Genomic DNA, 15388 nt, shown 5'->3' with positions numbered 1-15388 from the left:
ATGACAGATCGTTGCGCTAGATAAGACTATTCTTTGTCTGGGATCGCGCAGAGCCCTTTGAAGCTGCATTGATTGGGACCTTCAACCCGTTGGTTGCCAAAGAAGTCCACTAAATGGAAAAAAATCCTGGAATGTTTTCCTCAAAAAAAAATGAAAGATAGCCATGAACATCTTGGATGAGATGGGGGTGAGTAAAATTTCTGGACATTTTAATTTTGAAGTGAACTAATCCTTTAAATAGCTGTCTATGGAGGGGTCAGAGAGCTCTCAGATTTCATCAAAAATATCTTCATTTGTGTTCTGAAGATGAACGAAGATCTTGTTGGTTTGCAACAACACGAGGGTGAGGAATTAATGACAATGTTCATTTTTGGGTGAACTAACCTTTTTTTTTTGACAAATTAAGGCAATACAACTGTCTTAAAGAAGAAGCTCCACTAAAAGAATAAAATAAATGTACTAAATTAAAACTTTTTAGCCTAAAAAACATTTAAAAACTTGTTTTAAATGAACTGTGTACATATGTAGAATTAAAAAGAAAAATCATGATTTCACCCTTTTGCTTGATAGTGACAGCACAAGATTTTTTTTAGACTCATTTCTTTTTTCCCTCTCTCTCTCTCTCAAAAAAAATGAAGCTAACAAGAATGTTTTTAAACTACATTTTTTAAATATTTTTCTCTTTATTATGAACACATGTCATTAACCAATAAATAAAAATATGATGCTTCAAATACTTTAAAAAAAAAAAGTGTGTAAAAGTGTGAAATCATTTACTTTAACATTATTTCTTAGGTGGACCACAAGGTTTGATTTAGCTAAAAAAATCTTGGTTTCTCTGCCATCTAGCGCAAGTGAATGGGGACAGACACTGTTTGGCTCCAAGACAGATGAAAAAGAACGGCTGTAAAAGATCATGAAAAAGAGCAACTTGGAGATTTTTCAAAATCTTTTTAGGCTCCATGAAAGAAAGAAATCAGATTTGGAATGGAATGAAGGTAAATGAAGACAATTGTCACTCATTACTCTTATAACAAACCAACCAATGTTAATACAAACAGAATGCAGAATCTCAAACAGGCTGTTTATTCTGGAAAAGGTCCAAAAACAAAACAATGCAATGATGGGAATTTGGGAAAAGCAACCAACTTGTATTTGTCACCTAAAAAGACTTTCCCTGAGATTAAACACCTGTCCACTGTTACGATGTGTTGGCTGATTTCAGTAAATGGGTGTTATAACAAATATTAATCGGTCTTGGCTCTCATTATTTTTCCATTTGGCAGACACTACCCTAACAGACGGCTGGGATGCTGTATGCTACAGAACTTTGACCAGAAGGCTGATGTGCAAAGACTGAGGAGGAGAAATAAGCAACAGCACTGAAGACAGAGTGACTCCTCCTCAGTCAGTCAGATGGGATATCAATACCGGAGACGGATGACAGAGCAGTAGCCGATCACTGCTGTCAGGAAGACACTCAGCTCATCACCATCTCTCAATCTCCATTTCACTTCACATCTTCTCTGTCTAAGCTCTCGCTAATGCCTCTTACATTTGGATCTGATCTCACTGGATCAATACTGACACACACAACAATTGACATGCCTTCAACACAACATATCTACTGCTAAAGTGTTATTCTGAGGGCAGGTTCTAAAATACACCCAAACTGAGTTTCAAATCTACACTTCCACTTTCTGCTTTACTAAATAACAAAACTAGATGAAAATAAGATTTGAATTTTGACTTAATTACATTTCAACAATTTTATTTAAAGTGTACTATGTACATAGCCTGACAAGCCAGACCCACATCAAGATGTTTGGTCTGGAAACTCACCATAGACAGGGCTCAGTCCGAGGGGCGGGATAAACGGTTGTCTTTCAGACTCTCTGTGCACGCAAATGGATAGCGATACAACCAACCAGAGCAACGTAGGTGAAGCAGAGCTCGTTGACAGATTAAACTTTCGCCGTATTCAGGCGGCAAAACTCCTAAGAGGACCACGAGACCTCTGAACGTGTCCTATGGTTTCAGGCACCAAGACATTGGCAGCAGATCCTTAAGTCCGGCAGGTTGCGAGGTGGGACCTCCATGGATCGGATTTTTTGGTCCAGCACATCCCACAGACGCTCAATCAGATTGAGATCTGGGAAAGTTGGAGGCCAGGGCAACACAATGAACTCTTCATCATGTTCTTCAAACCATTCCTAAAAAAAAATTACAGTGTGGCAGGGTGCATTATCCTGCTGAAGAGGTGAAGAGGCCATTTCCATCAGGGAACGTCATTGTCCCGAAGGAGTGTATGAGGTCTGCAACAATCTTTAGCTAGGCCAGGGGTGTCCAATCCTGCTCCTGGAGGGTCACCCCCCTGCAGTTTAGCTCCAACCTCAATTAAACACACCTTAACCAGCAAATTAATGTCTTACAAAGTATATTACTAGAAACTTCCAGGCAGGTGTGTTGAGGCATGTTGGAGCTAAACTCTGCAGGACAGTGGTCCTCCAGGACCGAGTCTGGACACCCTTAATTCTCAAGGTTTCCCAGCAGACCCTTATCCAGAGAATAATACTAGGCGTTTCTCAATGTCAAGGAAGGATCCTCGGAAGCCAGAATTCCAAGGATGCTACGTCATCGACATTCGACGAAGGACTGTTCCAATGTCGAGGATCCTCGGAATTTCAACCAAGGACTGAGTCCTTTGTTCGAAAAATATGTCATATACCGGAAAGGATGCATGTGAGTAGCCTTCGCACTCTTCGCGTTCTCAAATCACCCACAATCCTATGCGCGCAGGGACTAACCATACTAACTATATTTACTAACCGTAGTAAATATAAGTGAAGTTTAACGTTTAAATGCCGGTACAAATTACTACTGTATTGATATAAAAAAATACAAATAACGTTACACAACGTTATTGATGGCCAACGGCCCTTTTCACTGACGTGTTCGCCGAATGCTAAAGAGGAGCCTCGCCTAGCCTCTGAAGGAAGTGACTTGGAAGGATCAGTCCTTCCAAGGAAGCATCCTTGACATTGAGAAACGACAACTGTCTCCGCCGGCCTGCCTTCTTTCTATAGTGCATTCTGTTGCCATCTCTTCCCCAGGTAAACGTTGCACACTTCTTCCATTTCTCCACGGTCTGATTCTGACGTTCAAGCCCCCAATTGTAGATGGTGGACATGGGTCATCATGGGTACTTGGACCAGACTGCGGCTACACAGATACTCGAATTGTTCTGACAGCTCTCTCTCATGGGTACCATCATGTTTTTCAGCAATTTGAGCTACAGTAGCTCTATACTGTGTGACCAGACCAGACAAGTAAAGCTTGGAACATACTCTGCAAGAACAAAGACATTTGCTAGTTTTCTCGAGGTGGCAAGAACAAGAATAAAGTTTGTTCTGACCAGTACGATAAAAGCAGGTGCCGATCATCTGCGTTTCTCCGCATTAACCACGTCCACATTAAATGTATGACCAATCACACAAAAGTTCCCGGATACCCGCAAGAAAAAAGTTCTGTTCAGGCATTGTGTCGAGAACAAGCTGCGAGAACTCCCAAACACTGGGAGCGAGAACTATTTTCTCTGTTCTTGCGGAGTATGTTGTAGGCTTAAGCCCTTTCTTCCAATGTGCATCAATGAGCCTTGGGCACCCATGACCCTGATGGAGGTTGTCCTTCCTTGCACCACTGTATACACCCCAAAAGACACACAGTTTCAGAGATGCTCTTACCAAGTCGTCAAGCCATCGCTATTTTGCCCTTGTCAAAGTCACTCTCTTATATAGTGGCTTGCCTATCTTTCCTGTTTCCAACACACGAAATTCAAAATATGACAGTTCAGTTGCTGTTATAAAAAATATAATCAATGTTATTCATCTAGCTTGGACGAGAAGCAATCTGGCTATACGCATTTCTTTGATGAAGTTTAAGATGTTTTTTGTTGTTGTTCACAAACAGCTAGACTGAGCAGGAGTCTCAAATGCATTTTTTCAAGACTTTTAAACTGAAATGGTTGTCAAAAGAAATGAAAGAAAGAAAGAAAGAGATGAAGATACGGGGAGAAGAAAAGCCCAAAATGAATGAGACGCAGTTAGATCCACAATGAAAGACAGGAGACAATAAAATCCCACAAGACAAGTCTTTATCAGTGGCTCCTCTCAGCTGTTGAGAAACCCAAGCCCCTGAAGAACCAGATACTCGTCCTCCTCCTGTGCCCAGGAATGCTGGGATAAAAATACTTCTTTGCAGCCAGGCTTTGGGGGGGTTGGGGTGCTGAGGGTGTGCCTCAATCACACCAGGGAGTAGACCGGTGGTGTCCTGGGGGTAATTTAGGGTACCGTACTGAGACTGTGCCTCACAAAGTGAGCACCCCCCATAAGCGTCTGTTTTTCTGTAAGCGGATATGCATGTGCTGCATATTACACTATTAACTACGGCACGGGCCAGTGATCACAAAGACCTGATAAGGAGAAGACAACCCCGATTTAAAAACATTGCAGGACAGAAGAGCCTAAATGAGCTGTAGGATTGTACCATGAAAGTCTTTGACTTTCAGGTCAACACAGATTTCATTCTTCATCAAGAAATGCATTAGGAATATGCATTTTAACCCTGATTAAAATTTTGTCACTGATAAAGTGTCACGAAACTTCTATTTTGTGAATGCCCTGATATACTCACGGAAAAGTAATTTTTTGTTTTTCGCTTAGGGGTCAAAAGTAAACTTAAAAGAGCAGTGTTATACTGTTATACGCCCACACCCACACCCTAGCTTTTCCTCTCAATAGCAAAATAAATGACAAAAATGACAGCGGTGAGAAAACAGCAGCGGATAAAGCATTTGATCATAGAGCTGTGGATATGTCTGACATTAAAATTCAGCATCTGATCATAGCGATATTGAACTTAAATTCAGCACTCCAGTTTGTGAATTCACAAAACAATAATTGTGTTGTCCATTTCAATTTTTCTTAAATTATCAAATCAAGGCATAAAACATTACATTTTATTTGTATTTAATCATATAAAATAAAAATGTGTCAATGACACAAACAAAGTGCTGCACAACAGAAGCCTAGAAATCTAGACGCACCCTAGTGGCAGCAAATCTAATCTGTCCACGAGTGTCGTCTAGCAACTCTCAATACCCTTCTGAGCTGTAAACGGCAAACTCTTGCTGGGCCAATCACATCGTGTATAGAGTCGCTGGGCGGGGCCATAATGACGACGGCCGAGTTGCGTTTGCGTGCTTCTAGTAAACACAGAAACTGGCGAACGGCGGCGGTCTTTCGAATCAGCTTTGGACGCGACTCTGGAAGACTTGGAGTTAAGCTTTTCTCTGAGAAAAGAACAAAGAACGGCACTGAAGTCATTCTTAAAAAGGGAAGATGTGTTCGGATTTTTGCCGACCGGATACGGTGAATGTTTAATCTATCAACAAGCTCTGTTTCACCTTCGTTGCTCTGGTTGGTGGTAGCGCTATCCAATCGCGTGCAGAGGGAGTTTGAAAGACAACCGTTTATCCCGCCCCTCGGATTGAGCCCTGTCTATGGTGAGTTTCCAGACCAAACATCTTGATGTGGGTCTGGCTTGTCAGGCTAGCACAACAGAGCTTTACTGTTAAAACTAAAACATGGAGAGAGAAAAGAATGTCACAACAATATTACATTTCTGGTAAACCAAACTTATTTCTTATTTGAAGACCTTTGAGTGTGTTTGTGATATGATGAAAGTTTCTCTAAAATGAACTGTAAAGTGCTCATGAAAGTGACTCAGAGCAGCTCTGGAGATAAAGTTCATGCATTCTTGTCCTCATATAGAGAGGCAGCAGATGATGATGATCAGTTTGTGTGGTAAAGAACGTGTGAAACCACATGTTCGCACCATTAATTCACAATGAGACACACAGAACATGCAGAATTCCTATTCAAAGGTGTCATAACTGGCTTTTTAATTGTTTTAATACTGTTGTCTGAGGTAAACTAATGATGTTTGTGTGTTTTTTACATTCAAAAACATCATAACTAATAAGTAGTAGTTTATTTTTCTACACTGGTTTTGAGGCTCTCTCCTGAACGCTGGGTTTTGATGGGCGTGTCACTGGAGACTTGGACGTAAACGCCCACGGCTAGGATTGGAGAAGATTTGCATATTTAATGAACTTAAGCTCCCCTGTCAGTTCAGTTCACATGAAGGAGGGATTGTTTTGAAAGTTGCAACCAGAATGATTCTCTCAATCACAGGGCTCGTAAATGTCTTTAGCAAGCAAACGCAATGATTTATTTCTCATCCACCCGCGATTGATTGGAATATTATTTTTGTATTACTAGGCCCGCCGGATCGGTGGATACAAGCGTGAACCGCACACACACACAAACGCACAGATCAAGAAAGGAATATTTCACTATTTGAGTTTCACCAGCCTGCCGACAGGCATATGTTTTTTCCAGATGTTAACCCATCTGGAAAAAAACAGCCCCCCTACTATTACATATAAAAAATGTTTTACCCACATAAGTGTGTTGTAATCCATTGTTTTGTAATCTCAAACGTCTGCAAATCCAGCATAGACCAGAGATTTGTTTACAAATGATCCCGCGGTGAAATTAAGAGAATATGTCTTCCTCATGTCAGCTGGAACTTCATTAAATAAAGTTCAACCACTCATTCCTAATATTAGGATCAGAAGGAAGCTTATGCAGCGACTGTGTTCTTCCACAACCAGAAAAAAAGGAAATATCTTGATATCTTCTTTGGCATGTTTATTGCTGCTGGCTTGCGTTCTCCGAACAGCTCCATGAGTCGGTCGGGGCTACTGGATTACATGTGCTGTTTCGTCGCGCGATGATGTAAAGATTTGCACACGATCGTTTTCTGGGCCTGGTGTCTATAAAAGCTTTTCTTTGACTAACAAGGGCGTTTTCAGCTCTAAAACTTACAGGATATTCTTATATTACAATGACCTTTTACATATCAAAAGCTCAAGTGAAAGTTGATTTCTCAATTCATCACCTCTTTTAATGGGTCTTTGGCGTTTACAGCTCCATCATGCAATCCAAATTTCATTGCAGTTTTTCCTACATTGACATTTTTTTGCCGGCAGGCAATTTTTTTTTAGTCCCGCCAAAGCCTTATTTGATGAGTTATTGTGATTTATAAATTGATGTAGATTACTAATGCGTGTGACAGAGTGCACGTTAACTGAGTGACAGAACGAGCAGAGAGCCGCGCTAGGTCTTCAAAACGATCACCGTCTTAGCTCTCTCACTCGCACATATCAATCAAAATCAACTGAACTGACACAATGGTAAAAGGTTGGATGACTGACTCCATGTTCCACGTGGCGCGTTCGCACAATATTTTCCCTGAATAACTGCTGGATGTGAATTGTGCTTAAAAAAAAAAACACACCTCTTTTGACAGACGTTTTGCACATGCAGCGGACATAAACCATACTTTCAAATAAACTGAAAAATATCCTTATGTAGTGTGTTCTGTGTTGACAAATCTTTGGCGTTGTTTTAACAGTCTGGATTCACATATAACCGAATTGCGAAGTATTCACATATATCCGTATATCACATATATATATATGGATTCACATATATCCGAATTGCGAAGTAAGGACTCCTTTGAACCGATTAATTTTAATGAACGGATCTGTCAAACACTGAACTCACGAATCGGTGTGTAATCATTTACTCTGAAATGAGAATGCAAGTGTGCTTACCCCATTAAACAAGAGGGGTTCGAATTTGTCTTAATAATCCACAGTATTTTCATGTGTTTAATTTTTTTTGAGTATTTATATTGAGATTTGAGAATGTGCAGTAAATTACCCAAAAAAATAAAAAATTGTTTAGACTGGAATAAGGTGAAACCACGCAAGATGTTGATAGTCAATAATTGTATTAAATTGTATATGGTAGAGAATTAGACTTTGTTTTTGCATTTTTAATGCTACTTTTTATTGTTGCCAAAATAATTAATCAGTAAACCAAGCAAACTGTGTAAAAATGAGGAACGTTATATACTGTAAATTCAGTTTTATGACTAGATTTCCATGATTATGTCTGTTATTTGCATCGAGGAAATCATAGGGTGCTAAAAAAAGAAGAAAAAAAAAAGAAATCTTTACCAGAAATTTGCTTTTGAAGTTGTCTTTAGTTTCTAGGACACATGATAAAGGAAATTGACGACTCATCCTGCACTCTTGGGCGTACACACATTTCTGACCAATCAAATGTTTGCAGAATAAATATGTCCCTCCCCCCAACAGCCCCTCTCTGACTAGCAATTGCAAGCAACATACGGCTGAGGTGTATATTTGAGGCTACTGAGCATTTAAAAAATGATATATTTTGGCACTTTGATATATTCTAGCCCAGTTTCCAGTTTCAATAGGAAATAAATCAACAATGGCTATATTGTTGAAACCTACAATATAGCTAAAACAATTGCACAGAGATTTCTCACACTACCCATCTCGAAAGCATTTCGAAAGCCCATTTTACTCCAGCGCGGGATGAACAGGGGTAAACGCAACCCAGCGTGGACAGCTTGGCTCTAAATAACAGTGGCAGAACACCCAGTGATGGTGAGAGGAAGAGGCGCTGGAGAACAGCTGAGACTCCCAGTTGGACTTTCCTCACTGCCAGAATCCCTCCTCCGGGCAAAACACAGAGAGCTCCATCCCCTTAGGCTAGTGCTAATTCATTCACATGGTTATGGTAGTGGCATCAGCTGCACTTTCTTCTCATTAGGGGTGTCAAAATTAATTTTTTCTTCGATACATCATGATCAGTGTTGGGAGTAACGCGTTACAAAACGTAACAAACATTTGTCAACAGTACATTGACAAAGGTGGCATTTGAATGCTTTGCATTCAACTATTAGCCTTGGTTCTTGTCCTTATCTATGAAAAGCTAATGTTTGAGTAAAAAGTAAAAAGTCTCTCTAAGTAGAGTAAAATAATACTGACAAATTGATTAGTAATGCCTTACACTAAGTAACCTATTACTTTTTGCTTTACTGCAGTAGTGTAAGGCAGTGGTTTTCAAACCTGTCCTGGAGGACCCCCAGCCCTGCACATTTTATATGTCTCCCATATTTGGCACACCCACTTCAGGTCTTGCGGTCTCTACTAATGAGCTCATGAGTTGAATCAGGTGTGCTAGATGAAGGAGACATACAAAATGTGCAGGGCTGGGGGTCCTCCAGGACAGGTTTGAAATCCACTGGTGTAAGGCATTAGTAATGACACTGAGAAGCCAGCACGTGTATCCATCAACAGAAACATAAACAAAGCATTATGTTCAAGTTACAACCCATTTTATAGATGTGTCATCAGATGTGAGATGAACCACATATACGTCCACACCGCAGACATGTTGCTTTAGACAAGCACGCGCAGGTCGCAGTTTCTGTTTGCGTCATCACAATATTTCAGCCGTATTGTTTCGGTGATAAAAGTCTTTCGGCAGGAAACCGAAAATGTGCTTTTGGGGCATTTTCGGCCAAGAAATTTTCAGTGGCAGAAAATTCGATGCATCCCTAAATGTAAAAAATTACTTTTAAATAGTAGTAATAAGTAATCTATAATATATTACAGTTTGGAAGTAACTTGCACAACACTGATCGTGATGCAGACGAGGACGAGTCGGTATTGGTTCAGTAATAGACCATGACCAGTTATAATGATACTGACTTCACGTATAATGTTATTTGTCACGCATGTGTATTGTCGCGGTAGCAGAGACACGAGTGAGAGTAATAAAAAGTGCTCCAACTACTTTAACAGCCAACATCTATACTATAAGCAGATTTATTGGAGTTCACGTCACCGAAAGCAGCAGATATGAGCGAGTGCAGCAACAGCACTGGTAGGATCATTCAGTTTCTTTACTTTTAATGAAGATGATTGTATGTTGAGCACCTAAGACTTTACTTTCGGTTTAATTTGCGGTAGTTTGTGCATTGCTTAATGAAGATATACACACTGCCATATCGTGCAATAACATGACATATAGCAGTAGTGATCGACCGATATATCGGATTCCCGATATTTTTACCGATATTTAAGCCTTTTCCCCTAAACGGGTATCGGTTTTCTAATATCGGATTCACCTATAAATGGCGCCATCTTGTGGATGTTTTAAAAATTGGATACAAGTGCGCCATTAAAGAGCTGCGTCTGAGGGGAGATGAGTCAACAGCGGTGTTCAAAGGTAAAATAACGTGCATCCCTTAATTAATAAACTTTATTTAACATAACAGTAATGCCCAACTGAGATATGCACAAATAAGATGTTATGAGATGCTATGTAGTTATGTAGTTAAAATTTGGCGCGAAGTAGAGACGAACTCACGGAGTCAGTCAGGTAATCCGTCATGTCACAATACAGATGTAACTTCACATGGATGAAATAAAACAGCCATGAATGAGAGCATGTTGAGGAATAAGTTTGGCGCTTTTATTTCCTCTCAGTCGCGTTCAGCCGTTCTCTCACCGAGTTTCTCCAGCATATAGACTAGTCACCGCATGTAAACAAGCCCGACTCGTTTAAAACTCTGTAACATTTATATAATAAACATCTAATTAATTACAGCTCCGTGAAAATTAATTATTATGCCTATCTCCGCGAGACGTGCAAGTTAAACGCAGAGATGAAAACAGCACTCTTTCATCAGCATTTCATAGACCGACACAAACATTATTCATTATTTTGATACCATACCAGATTCCCTTTGCAAGAAAAATAAACGAACCCTTGAATACATCATGGCTATTATAATGTTTGCATATTCCAGAGAATATTCACTGTAGTCTATTAAGCATAGGGCTGTGTATTGCCAAGAATCTGGCGACACAATACATATCACGATACAGGGGTTACGATACGATATATTGTTATATATTGCGATATTGTAAGAGAGGCAATATATTGTGATATATTTTTTTTTTAAGAAAGACCTAATTTAAAAGAATAAAGAACAACCATATGCATAAAACACGACAAGTATTTCATTTCATTAATACAGTATCATTTATATCACTATAGTTTGTGCAGTCTGAGTAAAGGTAAATAGTAAAGTGATTGCAGGATTCTTTATGTCTAAATGTTTTAATGGTTCACAGTATAGCAGTGGCTATGGAACAACAGGAAGTGCAGTCCATTTCATGACTGAATGACTGTTTGTTTTATATTTAATACAGTAATCCTGCTTTCTATAAAGCAGTCTATTGTATAAAGTGCTATTTGAAGTACTGAACTGCAGAGCTGGTGCATCCATATCCACATCGCTACGACCTTTCGTTCAGCTGCCACCGCTGTCAGTTTAGGTGTGTGATTATTTTTTTACTGAGAGGAAAACGTGCTGTACATTCTATCGAAACGCTTCTCAGCAGCGCGGCCGCGGATTAAGTCGGGATGTTAAGCGAGCTCTCAGATTCAATGCGTTTCCCGAGTATTAGATTTTAACTTGGCCTATTTTGCAAACAAAATGACTTGTCGATTTCCTTGGTGGCTTCTTTATAGCTGAAGCCAAAATGAGTCCACACTTCAGCTCTGTATACTGCAGGAGCGGAATAATCTTATCGTCTTGAGAGCTAGCAATGGACGCACCTTCACTTTGCGCTTCTCCAGCTCCGCGTCAATTACGTTCTGAGATCTAACACTGCCATCTAGCGGTTGGGTGTTATACAGTCTGTGGTTTAAACCGAACACAAAGCCACGACTAATAAATAAATAAATAAATAAATAAATAAATAAAGATACAGTGTTTTTGAGAATCGATACAGTATCGCCAAACATAATATCGCGATATTCATGTGTATCGATATTTTCTTACACCCCTAATTAAGCACATACCTTAGTTTAGCTTAAAGGAAAATTGAGCCAAGCCAGTTATTGGGGAGGAATATTATCCACAAGAGTTAAAGGGACAGTTCCCCCAAATGTACTCAATCTCCTGTTGTTCCAAGCCTTTATTGCTGTTATTTTATGTAATTTGTAGCACTATAGGGATACATTTTGAAAATGTTTTATGCAATTCTCCTCAATACAGCAAACAATAACCACATCTATACAGAAAAAGTTCCCCGTAAATCTTCTGATTACTGATGATAATGAAGAATAGAATGGATAACTGGAATAATTCACCACCAAATTTAAAATATCATCATGAATCCTTTATGTTGTTTGAAACGATTAGGGGTGGCCCCTCATAGTCGAAGATTCGATGCATCGATATGCGGGACCGGATTCGACCACCGATCTCACGGTCGAATCTTCGCGGGTGTTATGAAACGAGGATCATACCATTTTGGCAATATGGGGGTGCTCAATATTAATAGGGTGCGTCTCAATCTGCACCCTAGTTCAGTAGCCAGGGCACTGATCAGGGAGTCAGCCCATTGACTTACGTCCTAATCAGTGTCCTGACTACTGAACTAGGGAGCAGAGTGAGACGCAGGCAGTGTTAAAAAGATGTGGCGCAGCCCTGAGCGATCCCTTTAAGGGCGCTGAGCTTCGCACCGGATGTGCCGTGCCTTTAAAATTCGAACACACACACCGGCGGCAGCATTCGCCGCCTGTCCGCGCCTATTAAAATTATATTAGCCTATATTTCCCTCAAACTGGAATGTACTGATTTCACCCTTTAGGGCAATACATTTTTGATCAAATATTTTTGCCCAAAGTTTGGTACATCACTGATAAAAATGATCGGCCCTTTCCTGCTCCATGAACAAAATAAGAGTACATTTGGAATGACGAGCGCTTTTCATTTTCAGCTAACTGTTCCTTTAACTGAAACGGCTCATGAAATGACCATCTCCCCGATTTTAAATGTGAATGAAAAGCCACTGTTGTGCAGCTCCTCAATTACTACGTTGTGAACCTCAAGCCAAACATGCTTGAACACACACACTCAAATTTCATTTCAAGGCCGTGTTAATGGGGCGAACAGGACCAAGAAATGTCATTGATGAAATGCAGAAAATAGGTCATTGTTGCATATGAAACATCACCGCCACATGGTTGGTCTCCTAATGGAGGACAACATTCCCTTTCATCAGTTTAACCCGCCTGTGGTAAACATATCCTGAGATCATTCCAGCCGTTTGAGGATCGCAGCTCGAGGCTCATCATACCGCATTACCTAAATCCAAGAATCTGTGGACAGATTAGCGTGATAGCTAACCCAAGCAAGGTCAACAGTAGATTGGGAAGCGTTAATCTGGGCTAATCCAAACGGACATGCACCAGGGTGCGGATGTCTCGCTGAGCCAGGCCTGTCCATTAACTCCAGCCTGATCCTTTTATCTCTTCACTAGCCAGCCTTTCCTCCATCACTCTCAGTCTCCTTCCCGTCCCCGCGGGAAACGTAAGAGCAGCCCGGGAACCAAAACGGTTACTCTTATGTGTACATTTTTTTCAATTACTTAGTTGTGGACAGGTCGCTCTGGGACCCGAATACTGCAGACTCGCTGCAACCGTTGGAGAAGTGAAGAAGAAGAAGTCAAAAATAAATAAATGGTAGAATCATCATTTCATTTGACCTTGGACAATTTTTATGGGATGCTCCCTGATGGACATAATAAATCAAATATTATGTGTGTGCGTGCGTGTGCATATATATTATATAAAAATGTATGTGTTTTTGAAGTAATTGTGTGTTCACATACACACACACACAAAAAAAGCTTGTGAAATGTTTATTATTATTAATATATTCATAAATAAAAAAACTGTGTGTATAATTATGATAAATACACATCATAAAGGTATACATTTAAGAAAAATGTGTTGTTCATATATAACATTTATACATATACAGTATTTCTTTAAATATATGCATGTGAATATTTATAAATATACTAACCACACACAAATGCAAACTTATTTTGGATGCGATGACTCGTTTTGACCGCACATATATTTAGAATTTAAAATAATTAGTGTTACACTTACTTTTAAATATTTTAAAATAGATTATTTACTAAGCATTTACTTACATTTATAACAGTTTGCGCACATATACATTTAGATTTTCCTTTCATCAAATGCTATGTTTTAATCGCAAAGCAGGAAATGATAGTAATTCCAACTAGACATCAAAACGATGGCATGCATGGAAAAGCATCTCTAGTTGGTTTGCAATTGTCAACCCATTCTTACTGACACAAGCAGCAAGATTATTGTCATTCTCGCAATTTAAAAAAAACGACGTTAGCCGTTTCAACTTATCAGACAAGCAGAATTCACAAACATTTCAGAGAACAATGATGAATAATGAATAAATGTGCAAGGCATACAAATTGCAAACAAAAGGAAGATATAGCACTGATCCAACATGAGAACTACAGGCTCTCTAGAAACTCATTCAAGCCTCGGTCGACCGCTAATACAAGCAATTCTTGTGAATACATGAACACGGGCCTAGAAGAAAAAGCCCAGATATGCAGAATGACCAGGCCTCATTTTGTAAAGCAATCCCAAGCCCCATTAAAGCTGCAAGCAGCGATGGCCTTCGCACCATGAATAAAGATCAGTATAACACATCGTATCCCTCAAGGCCGGTGACCGTTTTCATCTGAATTAAATTGATTTCTTTCAAGAGGCCTGTAGGTACAGGAGCTTGCGGGGAACCAGTTTGACCTTGAGAGGAAAGGGAGGAAGACGGAGAGGAGGGGCGAATGCGAGCTCATGCATCACATCAAGGAACACCCATCCCAGAGAAGAAGAGGTACTGCAGAGTTTAGCATCACGGACGCATAACTACATAGGCGCATAACTACAAGGAAATAGTTTCATGCAAAGCCGGTTACTAAGCAACTGGGTTTTTAAGAAATTGCTCCCCACCCCCACCAATAATTAAGGACACTTTACAGCTTTGAGGAGAATATACACACAAACTGCATTGCAAAAACAAGCCTTTCTAAAAGAAAATGTATTAAATACAAGACGGTCCATATATCTAAGTGCTCTCAAATAAGAGGACAGAACGCATCTTCTCCTCAAACACCCTCAGTGAACCAATTGTGTCAAGGGATGTGGAAATTTCCTCTCATCCTCTCAAGCCACAGCAAAGATAATTTGCATATCGAATGAATGCGGAGGCTACGTCACCACGGCCGTGAATGATTGACAGCCGGAACATTCCAAGTGAATGTCCGCACTGATACTTGTCGGCCGAATACCGCTGCGACTAATCGCTTAAATGTCCTTTTTTTTTGCATGCGAACGATGGTATTCGTTCCCTGCTTTTTTTGCGTGACGAGCATTTCACAAATTTAGTAAAACAAAACTAGAGACATTAAATGAACCCCGAAGGAGAGGTTACGAGGCACCTGCGAGTTCGCCACTCATCAAGT

The 15388-nt window shown here is 40.0% G+C and overlaps 1 protein-coding gene across 1 annotated transcript in view; it reads right to left on the bottom strand.

Annotated features, from left to right (window-relative positions):
• The window catches only part of atp1b3b (ATPase Na+/K+ transporting subunit beta 3b), a 51234-nt gene that overhangs the window by 34704 nt on the left and 1142 nt on the right, over nucleotides 1-15388 (bottom strand). The window lies entirely within an intron of this gene.

The sequence above is a fragment of the Pseudorasbora parva genome, chromosome 8 (assembly GCF_024679245.1).
Source record: "Pseudorasbora parva isolate DD20220531a chromosome 8, ASM2467924v1, whole genome shotgun sequence".
Lineage (NCBI taxonomy): Eukaryota > Metazoa > Chordata > Actinopteri > Cypriniformes > Gobionidae > Pseudorasbora > Pseudorasbora parva.
This window is presented reverse-complemented; position numbering and strand designations above follow the sequence as displayed.